The sequence below is a fragment of the Hypanus sabinus genome, chromosome 16 (genome assembly GCF_030144855.1).
Source record: "Hypanus sabinus isolate sHypSab1 chromosome 16, sHypSab1.hap1, whole genome shotgun sequence".
Taxonomy (NCBI): domain Eukaryota; kingdom Metazoa; phylum Chordata; class Chondrichthyes; order Myliobatiformes; family Dasyatidae; genus Hypanus; species Hypanus sabinus.
The window spans coordinates 4,345,045-4,359,368 of NC_082721.1; the positions used below are offsets into that span (position 1 = coordinate 4,345,045).

At 41.9% G+C, this 14,324-nt stretch overlaps 1 protein-coding gene across 3 annotated transcripts in view; it reads left to right on the forward strand.

The window, feature by feature from the left end:
* The first annotated feature begins 11,616 nt into the window (after positions 1 to 11,616).
* LOC132405960 (leucine-rich repeat and immunoglobulin-like domain-containing nogo receptor-interacting protein 3) overlaps positions 11,617 to 14,324 on the forward strand; it is a 172,136-nt gene continuing 169,428 nt past the window's right edge. For all 3 annotated transcript variants that reach the window (XM_059991001.1, XM_059990995.1, XM_059990996.1), the window contains exon 1: positions 11,617 to 12,227. The gene's annotated coding sequence lies outside the window, so the exon portion shown is untranslated. The remainder of the gene's footprint in view (positions 12,228 to 14,324) is intronic.

A 14,324-nucleotide genomic window follows, 5' to 3' on the forward strand; every position in this document is an offset into this window, starting at 1 on the left:
CGCAGCCTTTCTGAGACAATGCTTCCTGAAGATGTCCTGGGTACTTTGTAGGCTAGTACCCAAGATGGAGCTGACTAGATTTACAACCTTCTGCAGCTTCTTTCAGTCCTATGCAGTAGCCCCTCTATACCCGACAGTGATGCAGCCTGTCAGAATGCTCTCCATAGTACAACTATAGAGGTTTTTGAGTGTATTTGTTGACATGCCAAATCTTTAAAAGCCGATGCCATCATTAAGGTCCCTATCACCCGGTACATGCCTCTTCTCATTGCTACTGTCAGGGAGGAGGTCCAGGAGCCTGAAGACACACACTCAATGTTACAGCAATGGCTTCTTTCCTACTGCAGTGAGGTTTCTGAATGGGCAATGAATCCATGAACACTACCACATTATTTTTTTTTCTTTTTCCTCTCTTTTTGCACTACTTATATCTGATTTTATTTTATACTATATATGTATAAAATTGAACTAAATATATATAACAATAAAATCAAATGTTATTTGACATTCAGTGGCATCACCATCACTGAATCACCTACTATTAACTTCCTGGGAGTTACCATTTACAGGAAACTGAGCTGTTCTAGCCCTAAAAAACAATGACTATCAGAACAGATCAAAGGCTAGGAATCCTGTGGCATATAGCTCACCTCCTGACTTGCCAAAGCCTGTCCACCATCTACAAGGCTCATGTCAGGAGTGTAATGGAATACTTGCCACTCGCCTGGATGAGTGCAGCTCCATCAACACTCAAGACGCTTGACACCATCCAGTACAAGACAGCCCACTTGACTGGTACCCCTTCCACAAGCATCCAATCCCTCCACCATCGATGAACAGTTGCATCTGTGTGTACTATCTACAAGATGCACTGCAACAACACACTAAAGTTCCTAAGGCAGCACCCTCCAGACCCACTACCATTACCATCTAGAAGGGTGAGAACAGCAGATTCCTGAGAACACCACCTTTTGGAAATCCCCCTTCAAGCCACTCACCATCCTGACTTGGAAACATATTGCCATTCCTTCATTGTCACTGAGTCAAAACAATGGAATTCCTTCCGTAACAGCACCATGGGTGTACCTACACCTCAGGGACTGCAGCGGTTCAAGAAGGCAACTCATCACCACCTCCTCAAGGGCAACTAGGGATGGGCAGTAAATGCCGGCTTAGCTGGCGACACTCACATGCTGTAAATGAATTAAAAACAAATATATATATATGTGTGTGTGTGTGTGTGTGTGTGTGTGTGTGTTTTTATTTTAACCTGTAGATTTTTATTATGTATTGCAACAAATGTCATGACATATACCAGTAATACTAAACCTGATTCTGATTCACTGCACTGTCTTCAATGCCTTTGTCACCTCACACCAGTTAGTCTCTTTCAGTGTATGAATAATGATTGTGAAAAAATAATTTTGTTCTGAAGCTTCTGCTAGTGTTTTCACAAAACAAGCCAACTCATTTAGGATCAGCTTATTCCAATGGCTAGAAAAATCTCAAACTGTGCACTGTGTTACCAAAAGCTCCATTTGAGAATGATCCATAACTAATTACACTATCACATGATCTCTCTAAGTTTCTGTAGGCTTGACCTCAATCATTCTCTTTGCCAAGAAAGTCCATTCAGCAATTACATCTCCAAATCATTTTCCTTACTACATTAATGACATTTTAAAATTGATGGTCCCTTGTCACTGATTCCCTATGTAATGGAAGCATATTATTTCATGCTTAACCTATCAGAACTCTTCATAATTTTAGAAACTATTAAATCTTGACTTTGCATTCATTCTGCCAAGGGATAGTGTGCCAGTATCTCCAGCCTCTCTTCATTATTAAACCTTCTCATCTGAAATATTTAAGTGAATCTATATTTTTTTTCTATAATGTCAATATTTTTCCTGTGGTTAAAGTGAACAAGGTCCTGTTGGATAGATTACTATCTCTTCAATCTTCAATGGGCATCTGTAAAATCACTGTAAATATTATCCTCAACATTGTTGCAACCAGATAAACAATTTCATTTCTTACTTTCCCTCAGTAGTTACTGCAGAATAGTAAATTTGGTAATAATAACAGAAGTTGGTGATCTTGTAGATATTGAAGAAGGTTATCTAAGACTACAATAGCATACAGAGTTGACCTGAGTGTTGGCAGATAGCATTCAATTTTGACAAGTGTAAGGTGAAGGATTTTGGAAAGTTGTATACTAGTATGACTTACACAGTAGATGATCGGGCACTGAGAGATGTTGATGAAAAGGGAGACTCTGGGATTTAAGTCCACAGTTCTCTGAAAGTACAACAATTTGCAATGACCAATTTACCTATGAACTGATACATCTCTGGATTGTGGGAAGAAACTGGAGCATCCAGAGGAAGCACATGCGCTTACCGGAAGAATGTACGAACTTCTTACAGAGGACATTGGAATTGAGCTTCAAACTCTCACACCCCAAGCTGCATTAGCATCGTGCTAACTGCTATGCTACTGTGGCACCCCCTTGTGGTTTGTGCCATTTCAGAAGCCAGGTTGCAGACTTGCCCTGCCAGGTGTCAGCAGATAGTTGAGAACAATATATAAAGTAAAACATCTGTGGCCAGTAGACATTCAGCTGGGTCACTCGCGACCTGAAATGCAGAATTACTAGCACCTCTGACTAATCTCTGCTGGTAAATTCCAACACTGCTATCTGTGGATAAGGTGGAAAATCCCCAGGAATGTCTTGTCCACTAAAAACATGACAAATCCAATCAAATTACCAGAGAACACTGATAATTTATTTATTTTTTTATTCATTGAGATACAGTACAGAATAGGCCCTACCAGCCCTTCGAGGTGCGCTGCCCAGTAATCCCCTAACTTATCCCTAGCCTAATCGTGGGACAATTTACAAAGACTAATTAACCTACCAACCGGTATGTCTTTGGAGTGTGGGAGGGAACAGGAGCACCCGGAGGAAATCCACAGAGTCACAGGGAGAACGTACAAACTCCTTATAGGCAGCGACGGGAATTTAACCTGGGTCGCTGGTCCTGGTATTGTGCTAACCACTATACTACCATGATGCCAGATGTTATTGTCATCTGATTGTTTGATTCGGCCTACAACACCACAGTGATCTGCATGTAGGAGGGAAATGGACAATCTGGCTGAGTGGTGCCACAGCAACAACCTCTCACTCAATGTCAGCAAGACCAAGGAGCTGATTATTGACTTCAGAAAAAGGAAACCAGAGGTCCATGAGCCAGTCCTCATTGGAGGATCAGAGGTGGAGAGGGTCAGTACGTTTAAATTGCTCGATGTTATTATTTCAGAGGACCGGTCCTGGACCCAGCAGGTAAGTACCACTATGAGGAAAGCATGGCAGCACCTTTACTTCTAAGGAAGTTTGTGAAGATTCAGCATGACATCTAAAACTTTGAAGAACCTCTATAGACGTGTAGTGGAGAGTATATTTACTGGCTGCATCACATCCTGGTATGGAAACACCAATGTTCTTGAAAGGAAAACCCTCCAGTAAGTCATAGATATGGCTCAGTGAATCACGGGCAACGTCCTCATCATTGTGCACATCTACATGAAGCACTGTCACAGAAAAGCAGCGTGATTCATCATGGACCCACACTATCCAGGCCATGCTGTCTTCTCACTGCTGCCACCAGGAAGAAAGTAACAGAATGCTCAGGACTCAGTATCCGGTTCAGGAAGTTATTGCCCTTTATTACGAAACCCCGTAACTGGGTCACTTACCAGCAAAGATAGAGAGGTCCATTGAAGTCTGATGGTACTATTTTTAAAAGTATTTATTGATAAAGGGGCACAAAAATAAGATTAATGCAAACATACAGATAATATGTCGTCAATATTAAATCTAAAGCAAGGGCATAATAATAACCAATAAGAAATAGCTCTATCGTTGTCTAGGGGATAATGTATTGTCCGATGGAAATATAACAGTCACTGTTAGTTCGTTCAAGCTGCAGCGTTTTGGGTTTAAGAGAGAGGCGGTTTAAACTTGCCCAGGTCTTTTATGATGCCAATCCGTTGAGTCAGGGGAGTGGGTTTCTCCGTTGTTAGCCAAAAGCAGTTCTCCATGGTTCCAGCCACCAGTTCAGGCAATGGAACTGAATGCACGTGGCCTCCTTCAGATGACTCCTTGCTGTTACGTGGTCGCTTAACGTTTCTTCTGGTGCATCTGAGGGGCTGTTCCTACAGACCCTCTTTTATCCTGACTCACAGGGTCGTAGATGTCAATCAGGTTGGGGGTGATGCAATCTCTCCCTCAACCAGCCCACTTTGCCTGAGGGCGTTCACGTAGCAGAGTCTCCAATCCACAAATTCGCCTTCCGGAGACAATGGCCATGTCCTGTAGCTTTACATCGCTGGGGAAACGAGACATTCCGCACGTCTCTCTCTCATTTCCTGGGCCCCCTGACCTAACCCAACAGTGATCTTGTGGTTCTCACAAAGGAGGGGGCTACCCCGCACCCGTCAGCCCCTCAGAGCTGTGGTACATTCATAACACCTTCAACCATAAGACTCTCGAACCAGAGGGGATAACTTCACTCATCCCATCATTGAACTGTTCCCACAACCTACGGACTCAATTTCAAGAACTCTTTATCTCAATATTTTCAATATTTATCGCTTATTTTTTTTCCTTTTGTACTTGCACTGGCAGAATGCTAAAGTTGACGTAGTCTTTCATTGATCCTGTCATTGTTATTATTCCACAGATTTATTAAGTACGCCCACAAGAAAATGAATCTTAGGGTTGTATATGGTGACATACATGTACTTTGATAATAAATTTACTTTTAATTTTGAAAATCCCAGCGAGTTAGCATCTGGATGAATGGGACCCATTTCCTTCATTCCCATTGTACATTGTACATTCACCCGAAAACCTGTGTTGTAACTTTAGAAAAAGGTGAATTAAAACTATTTTGTAATATTAATGGAAGTGATATATAACAGCCAGAAAAAAAATAACAAATCTAGCATCAAAGTTCCCAGGATTCCAGAAGATGAGATTTGAATTTGAACTTGTTTAAATCTTAAATCCTTCCCACAACTTGAGGGAGTAAAAATCTTTGTGCTATGACTTTGTCGCAATGCCCAGGCATGTGAACTATAAGTCTAATGGTTTGTAGAAAGTATCTGCTCTGTAGCCTTTTGGTCCTGCCTTTAATGCTGCAGTACCATTTGTCAGATGGAAGCAGCTGGAATAGTTTATGGTTGGGGTGACTGGTGTCCCTAATGATCTTCCAGGCCTTCATTGTCTCAGTCTAGCCAGGAATATAAACGGGGATAGCAAAAGCTTTTTTAGCTATGTGAAGAGAAAGAAGATAGCTAAGAACAATGTTGGCCCCTTGAAGAATGAATTGGGAGAAATTGTTATGGGAAACAGGGAAATGGCAACAGAATTTAATGCGTACTTTAGATCTGTCTTCACCAGGGAGGACACAAGCAATCTCCCAGATGTATGGATGGGCCAGGGTCATAAGATATCAGAGGAATTGAGACAGATTGACATTAGGAAAGAAACTGTGATGAGTAGACTGGTAGGACTGAAGGCTAATAAATCCCCGGGTCCAGATGGTCTGCATCTGAGGGTTCTAAAAGAGGTGGCTCAGGAAATTGCGGATGCATTGGTAGTCATTTTCCAATGTTCCTTAGATTCAGGATCAGTTCCTGAAAATTGGAGAGTGGCTAATGTTATCCCACTTTTCAAGAAGGGAGGGAAGGAGAAAACGGAGAACTATCGCCCTGTTAGCCTAACGTCAGTTGTGGGGAAGATGCTTGAGTCCATTATTAAGGATGAAATAGTGGCACATCTTGATGGCAGAAATAGGATTAGGCCGAGCCAGCATGGATTTACCAAGGGCAAATCATGCTTGACTTGGAGTTTTTTGAGGGTGTAACAAGGATGTTAGACGAGGGTAAGCCAGTGGATGTTGTGTACCTAGATTTTCAGAAGGCATTCGATAAGGTGCCACATAGGAGATTGGTGAGTAAAATCAGAGCACGTGGCATTGGGGGCAGGGTTTCAACATGGATAGAAAACTGGTTGGCAGATAGAAAGCAAAGGGTAGCAGTGAATGGGTGTTTCTCGGACTGGCTGGAGGTGACTAGTGGGGTACCACAGGGCTCTGTATTGGGACCACAGCTCTTTACGATTTATGTCAATGATTTAGATGAGGGCATTGAAAACTATATCAACAAGTTTGTTGACGATACTAAACTGGGTGGCAGTGTGACATGCGAAGAGGACGTTAGGAGAATACAGGGAGATTTGGATAGGCTGGGTGAGTGGGCAGATACTTGGCAGATGACATTCAATGTGAATAAATGTGAAGTTATCCACTTTGGAAGCAGGAACAAGAGGGCGGAGTATTGTCTGAACGGTGTAGAGTTAGGTAAGGGAGAAATGCAAAGAGATCTAGTTCACCAGTCAATGAAGGTGAATGAGCAAGTGCAACAGGCAGTGAAGAGGGCAAATGGAATGTTGGCCTTTGTTACAAGGGGAATTGAGTACAAGAGCAAGGACGTCCTTTTGCATTTGTACAGGGCCCTGGTGAGACCACACCTGGAATATTGTGTACAGTTTTGGTCTCCAGGTTTAAGGAAGGACATTCTGGCAATTGAGGAAGTGCAGTGTAGATTCACTAGGTTGATTCCTGGGATGGCAGGGCTGTCTTACGCAGAGAGATTGGAGAGATTGGGCTTGTACACGCTGGAATTGAGGAGATTGAGAGGGGATCTGATTGAAACGTTTAAGATAATTAAAGGATTTGATAGGATTGAGGCAGGAAATATGTTCCAGATGTTGGGACAGTCCAGTACCAGAGGGCATGGATTGAGAATAAGAGGTCAATTATTTAAAACAGAGTTGAGGAAGAGCTTCTTCTCCCAGAGAGTTGTGGAGGTGTGGAATGCACTGCCTCGGAAGACGGTGGAGGCCAATTCAAGAAGGAGCTAGATAGATATCTGATGGATAGGGGTATCAAGGGATATGGGGACAAGGCAGGGACTGGGTATTGATAGTGAATGATCAGCCATGATCTCAGAATGGTGGTGCAGATTTGAGGGGCAAAATGGTCCACTTCTGCACCTATTGTCTATTGTGCATCTGCTGCTGTTAATGTCCTCAGTGGAAGGAAGTTCACATCCACAGATGTGCTGGGCTGTCCGTGCCACTCTGCAATGCCCAGTAATCAAGGTTGGTGCAGTTCCCGTACCAGGTGGTGATACAGCCAGTCAGTAAGCTCTCCCTGTAGAAAGTCTTGAGGGTTTCAGGACTCATGTTGAACTTCAGTCGCCTGAGGTGGAAGAGACGCTGTTGTGCTTTTATCGCAGGTGAGATCTTCAGTGATATGTCTACCAAGAAACATGCAACTCACCCTCTGAACTGCAGTTCCACTGATGTTGATTAGAGTGAGCCATTCTCCATTCCTCCTGTCATCCTCAATCAGCTTTTTTGGGTTTATTTGGACATTTAGATAGAGGTTGTTATGTTGCCACCACTCTGTCAGGGTGTTAACCTCTCCTCTGTAGGCTGTCTAGTCACCGCTAGAAATAAGGCTGATCAATGTCATGTCATCTGGAAATTTGATTAACAGATTGGAGCAGTGTGTGGCAGCACAGACATGGGTGTAAAGGGAGTAAAGGAGGGGACTCAGTACACAATCCTGGGGGCACCTATGATTGGAATTCTACTCCAATCTGAACTTTAAACATCAGTCAAATGCTAGAAGATGCCAAAATATCATCAATAGGCACATATTTAATAATAAATCAATCACTGCTCCAAGCCCTATCCTTGGGAGATGGGATGAACTCCGAGGCTGGGAGTGATTGCCTTTGACATCAAGATGTCATAAGTTCCAATTTGAAGACTAAGGATAAGTGGGGAGCTGAAGCCATTATTGAAAACAGTAGAATTATCCTTGGTCTTTGAAAGAAAAGTATAGTTCAAAACATTTTTTCAAGCTAGTTTCAATTTCCTGGTGTATTTTCTGCACAGAGAGTCAAAGGTGTTGTATGGTAGTGCGTAAACTGAATGGGTGATGAAGGTCAGTATCTCCGCCACGGCAGGTCCTCATGGAAGTCCAATCATCTTCAGCTGATTCATCTTCTTCAGCTTTCTTCCATCATCAGGATTAGACATGACATCCCCCTTATGGTTTCCTCCCAGCACCTTAAATCTATGCCTTCTCATATTCGTCATGTCCCCTCAGGGGAAAGGTTTCTGTCTGTACACTCATTCTATGCTTCTTATCATCTTGTACACCTCTGTCAAGGCACCTCTCATCCTCCTTCACTCTAAAGAGAAAAGACCTCACTCACTCAACCTATTCCCTCTCTAACCCAGTCATCATGCTGGTAATGAGACAGCCAAAACTGAACACAGCACCCTCGGTGTGATCTATCCGGAGTTTTATAGACCTGCAGCGTTACCCGACTAATGAATTCCAACACACCACACACATTCTTCATGCTGCTTGTAAAACATAGAGAATGCAGGTAAATTAGGGATATTTTCTCTCATCAATGAATACAGGCATTTCTCAAATGTTTCCATTTTTCAAAAGTAACTTTTCTTCAACCTTACTGATTGTCTTGATTTTTCTCTGCATCCAGATAGACCTGTAGTTTTATTTCAAATGATGAATTGTATAAACTGACTTGCAATCCACCATTTGAAGAGAGATCATGTGTAGGTGATACATGCTGTGATTAATGTACAAACCGGAGAGCAGCAAATCAGACTCATAAGAGATTGAGTTGATGCTGGAAATCCAGACTAACACACAAAAAGCTGGAAGAACTCAGCAGGTCAGGCAGCATCTATGAAGGAGAATAAGTTTTGGACTGAGACCCTGCCAGTGAGTAGCCTGATGTTGAGAAGACATCTTCCATTAATAGCAGTTAGCACCACGCTATTACAGCTTGGAATCTGGAGTTCAGGCCACTCCTGTCAGTGCTGCCCCACAGTGTTCGCTTGGTCTGCAGACTGCCGAAGGCTTGTTCTTGCCAACAACATCCATGCTCCATCAGTCTACTGATCACTCAGGGACAGCATGTCACTCAGGGACTTGGGCTATATTCTATATTTTTTTGTGTAACTGTATTTTTATTGCTATCTTATGTGTGCAATGTGTGCTTTGTGCTGTGTGTGAATGTTGGTTCTGTGCTGTGTTTCGCACCTTGGCCCTGGAGGAGGGCTGTTTCACTCAGCAGTATTCATGTATGGTTGAATGATAATTACTTTGAACTTGAAATTGATCACTGCTATCTGCACATAACTCCAAACTACTCCCTAACAGTGATCTTGATGGAGTGTTAAGTTACTTATTTTCCCCCTTTTAATTTTTATCGTCAGCTGGTCCTCTGTCCTCCCCTCTACTGTGCTTCTTGCACCCAATAGGAAAGCAGATTCGAATCCTCTCCTCCAGCTTCCAGCTCATTCTTTCCTCCCATTGTTTTGCAAAGCTGGGTTTGAATTGGTGATTAGTAGTCTGCTCCTCTCCAGCTCCCCTGAGCACGTTAGAGTGCAGTCAGCACCACTCATCCTTGTGACTCATCCCTACTGAGCCTGATTCTATTCATGCTTCGGAAATTACCATGATCATCTTCAAGTACATGTAGACTATTGCTATCAGCTGCAAAACTTCAAACAAAAGATCTGTATTTTATCAGAGTCACTTATATGACACTTAGATCATCCTAACATTTGAAATAATGCAGGGGGCACCACGGTAGTGTAGTGGTTAGCACAGTGCTATTACAGCTCAGAGTGTCAGATCATCCTCTGTCAGAAGTTTGTGCTTTGGCTGCAGTGATGCCCTGCTTTGTGTCTTCGGACTCACTTTCGCAAACATCCGATCTGAATGCTATTTGCTTACATTTATTGTTTGTGCGTTTCTTTCTTCACATTGGGTGCTTGGCGGCCTTTTTTTTTAACAGGTTCTATTAGGTTTCTTTGTTGCATGTAAGGAGATGAATCTCAAGGTTGTACAAAGTATGCAAACTTTGATAATAAATATACTTTGAACTTTGAGCATACTTCCCGTGAGTGTGTGAGTTTTTTTCCGGAGCTCCGGTTTCCTCCCACGGTACCAGTTAGCAGGTTAATCGGTCACGGTAAATTGTAGTTTAATGGGTGGATTGCCAGCCAGCGTGGCTCATTGGGCTGAAAGGGTCTGTTCCAAGGTGTACCTCTAAATAAAATAAATAAAACAAACACGAGAAACAAACACAGATGCCGGAAATCCAAGCAACGCATACAAAATGCTGGAGGAATTCAGGCCAGGCAGCACCAATGAAAAAGAGTGCAGTTGACGCTTCGGGTCCAGACCCTTCAACAGGACTCTTAGCAAGTCCTGCAGAAGGGTCTCAACCTGAAACGTTGGCTGTACTCTTTTCCATAGACACTGCCTGACCTACTGAGTTCCTCCAGCATTTTGTGTGATGCCCATCTATCACCTGGCAGAGTGTTCTCCATCCCCTCCCTGTGCTTTTTTATTCTGAATTCTGCCATGACCTGACACTCTCCACCAGCATCTCAGATACTGGAATCAGGTGACCCAAGTCATGCCAGCAGATAGGGTCAACACAGGTGGAAAAAGAGACTGCAGCTCGCACTAAGATTGACTTAGTTGTGTTCTTCCTTGTAAGCTTTTCATTGCAACTGTGCATACATGGGCTTGTGCATATGCAGACAAACTCAGCTTTGGCTTTGACATGCTGGAGTGATGAAAAGAGCTGCAGGAGGAACTCAGCAACTGCAGCATAAATGTTCAAAGCCGGCAGTGAAAGGAATAAGGTTGGGCAGCCCCATCCTGTAAAAACCCAGAGCTACAGAAACACCAACAGAAGCTCCAAAGAGGAAAAGAAGGAGAGCAAGGATGCTCCAAGGAAATGGGCTAAACCTGGAGACAATGTGAAGGACTGTCTCCGTACACTCGGGTGAGCTGCTCGGTGGCTTATGCCTCATTAGGGACGATGGGCTTAAGTAAGCAAATAAGTAAGAGGAACTCTGTGGGTCATGAGGCAACTGTGAAGGGAAATGGACAGCAATCTGGGTCAGGATCCTTCACTTAGACCAGGGATATCCAACCTTTGTTATGCCATGGACTAATACCATTAAGCAAGGGGTCTGTAGACGCCGGTTGCAAACTCCTGACATAGACTCAGTGCGGACCAATTGTTTGTTTCCCACTACATGTGCTGCCTGATCCACTAAGTTCCTATGTGGTCCATCTCTGCAAAGCAAGGCTGTACACAGGCCCCACTCTGCAGATAACTGAGGCAAGGATTTCAATAGAACAAAAGGCCTTTTTGTTTAGGTCTTTGAGGCAAAATTTTGACAAACTATCTGATGGATAAAATATAAAAAAGAGAAATATACTTTTCTCCTGACCTTTCACCTGGCCAGCTCACCTTTGAAAAGGGAATGGAATTAAAAATAAAGCAACATTATATGAGATCTTTATTCAAATTACCAGCAGTTCTGTGCCTGCCTGCTGCTATGCTGACTGCTCATTTGCTGTCCGTGGAATAACTTTGGCAACAGACCAGGAATGGTTACAGCAGAGGACGGATACCAAACAAGCCAGCAGACAAACAGCGAATATGACACACACGGAACTAGAGTTGCCTTTGTCAGTCACCATGGCTGCCTGCGAAGATCTGCAAATTGTACCAGCGAACCATTAAAGACAATCTCTAGAGGCTGGAGGATCTTAATGCACAGAATGACTTTTTTCTATTGTGGTGTTAATTGAAAGGGCAGGGACATTTGGCTCCACTGAGTGACAAGTGGTTCTCTAAGCACCTCTGACAGATGTAAGCCTGTCAGAGCTTTTAAAATTGAAGTTTTGTCTGGAAACTGATCACTCACAGCAGATGAAGTGAAGGTTGATTCTGGGACACCAGCTCTTCCCTATAAGCTGTCCCCAAAGGAAAGCGAAATGAGCAAAATATATCTGCATTCCTAAAATAGCAGCAGGCAGTGCGAGCTGACTGGCCTGCAGGAAAAAAAACATGAAAAGTACCTTACAGGCATTCATTCAGCTTCTATTTTGTTCAGTGTGTTACCATAAGTCTTTCGCTGTCTGTTTCTGGTCAGCAGCTTAGACCAAAGCTGCACAGCTGCTACTGGAGCTAAGCAATGATAACGGTATGGACTGTGGGGATGAATACAAGCCTGGGTGAGTGTTATTATGCTTTGTTAAATACTGCTTCATTTCTATTGACTTCGAATACGGTGTTAATGTTTATAGCTACTCCTGTTTCTCATTGTGTCCTTCCAGATGCAACGTAGACAAGTGAAATCCGCTTATTTTGTTATTTTAATGTACACATTAAATATCACCTACTGGAGAAATGAAAAAAGCAGTGCACGTAATGTTATTGAATTCTAATTTCCCATCACTAGCACAATATTTGAACGATATCGGCAGCCCACAGGGCATTTCATACTGTGAACTGCAGCAAGGCGAGCATTCAGTAATCTGTCTCAAAGTGCAATATTTCAGCAGCCCACAGGGCATTCTGTACTGTGAACTGCAGCAAGGCGAGTCTTCAGCAATCTGTCTCAAAGTGCAATATTTCAGATCACCGCGGAGTATTGCAATCTTGTGTTAACCCGCATTAGAAACCTCATCCAGATACCCAGTGGAGCACATTACTACTTGAATCAGATAGGGTGATTGTTAAAATGACATAGAAGATTTGAAAAACACTTACTTTGCAAGTAGATTTTATGCTCTAATGCTGAAACCCTTTAATAAATTGCAATTGATTGTTGAATTGATTAAAATTACTATGTTGTACTTTATTATTTTCCCAGATCATAGCATTTTTTGCTTTAATTATATGAATGTAAAACTGTATGTATTATTCTATTTCATTATTAGTTGATAACGAACAGTATCAGGTTTAATATCACTGGCATATGTTGTAAGATCTGTTGTTTTGTGGCAACAGTGCACTGCAATACAGAATAATTAAAAAATTATAAATTATAATTAAAAATTATAGCAAGATATATAAGTTAAATAAGTAGTGCAAATAAGAGCAAAACTATTGAGATATTGTACTTGATTTCACTGCCCATTTAGAAATCTGATTACAGAGAGGAAGAAGCTATTCCCGAAACGTTGAATGCGTGTCTTCATTTTCCTGTACCTCCTCGTTGATAGTAGCAATGAGAAGAGGGGATGTCCAGGGCGATGGGGGTCCTTAGTGGTGGAAGTCGCCTTTCTGAGGCATCACCTTTTGAAGATGCTGGAGAGGCTGGTGCCCATGATGGAGCTGACTAAGTTTACAACTTCCTGCAGCTTTTTCCGATCCTGTGCAGTGGCCCCTCCACACCAGACAGTGATACAACCAGTTAGAATGCTCTCCATGGTACATCTGTACAAAACTGTGAGATATCCTTCTTGTTTTTCTACCCTTATACAGATATTTTCTACCTCATGTCAGAGAAAATAGTTAGTTCAACACTTTGTATATATTTGTCTAAATACTTTTGATTATGGGTTTAATTAGAATTTCTCCTTTGGTTTTGTGAATGATATTAATTGCAGCTGGAGCAAGATGGAAGTCAATTTACAAAACTTAAATGAAGTAAATATTTTTTACCAGCAGTGCTTGGGTAATGTATATCAGCAGAGATGATTGCAATACTGTTTAGTATGTTGAGCATGTGCTTGGATGTTGAGTACTTTGGCTGACATGTTGTTTTCCAAGCTGTCATGACTGTTCATCTGTATTTTTAGTCAGTGTTGATCAACAGAGGAATGCAGACAAAAGTGGTGTGAGGCTCCTTCCATCAGAAAGACAGATGGTGAACTGGGATTGTGTTTGATACACTACTGCTAATTATGGGGATTTAATTTATCAATGCCAATTAGATTAATGTGAAGTATAACTGGATAGTTACATCATTGATTATTTCAAATTGTCTTTTTATTAACTTGTGTACTACATTGCTTTCTATCAATTTTCTAAAAGTTTCCCAAAATAATGTTCTGATAGAGTTCAGATAGTTTTCTGATAAAAATTACCAATTCAACACATTTTTTCGAATATTGGTGTGTTACTTGCAAAATCAGAATCAGAATCAGGTTTAATATCACGGGCAAATGTCATGAAATTTGTTATTAAGCAGCAACAGTACATTGTAATACATGATAATACAAAAGCTATACATTACAATGAGAAATATATTTTTCAAAATTAAATTAAATAAGTAGTACAAAAAGAGAATAAAAAACAATATTGCGGTAGTGTATTTAGGTTCA